Source organism: Tarenaya hassleriana, unplaced genomic scaffold, assembly GCF_000463585.1.
Source record: "Tarenaya hassleriana unplaced genomic scaffold, ASM46358v1 Cleome81, whole genome shotgun sequence".
In the NCBI taxonomy this organism is placed as follows: domain Eukaryota; kingdom Viridiplantae; phylum Streptophyta; class Magnoliopsida; order Brassicales; family Cleomaceae; genus Tarenaya; species Tarenaya hassleriana.
Window position 1 is genome coordinate 225,937 of NW_010970575.1, and position 223 is coordinate 226,159.

Genomic DNA, 223 nt, shown 5'->3' on the forward strand with positions numbered 1-223 from the left:
CTCCTCGAAGCCTGCTTCAGTCCATAAATGGACCTATGAAGCTTGCACACCATCCTCGAGTTCCTAGGATCGACAAAACCTTCGGGTTGTGTCATATACACATCCTTGGTCAAGTTCCCGTTAAAGAACGCGGTCTTGACATCCATCTGCCATATCTCATAGTCATAATATGCGGCTATGACAAGTAGGATCCTGATGGACTTCAGCATAACTACAGGCGAAA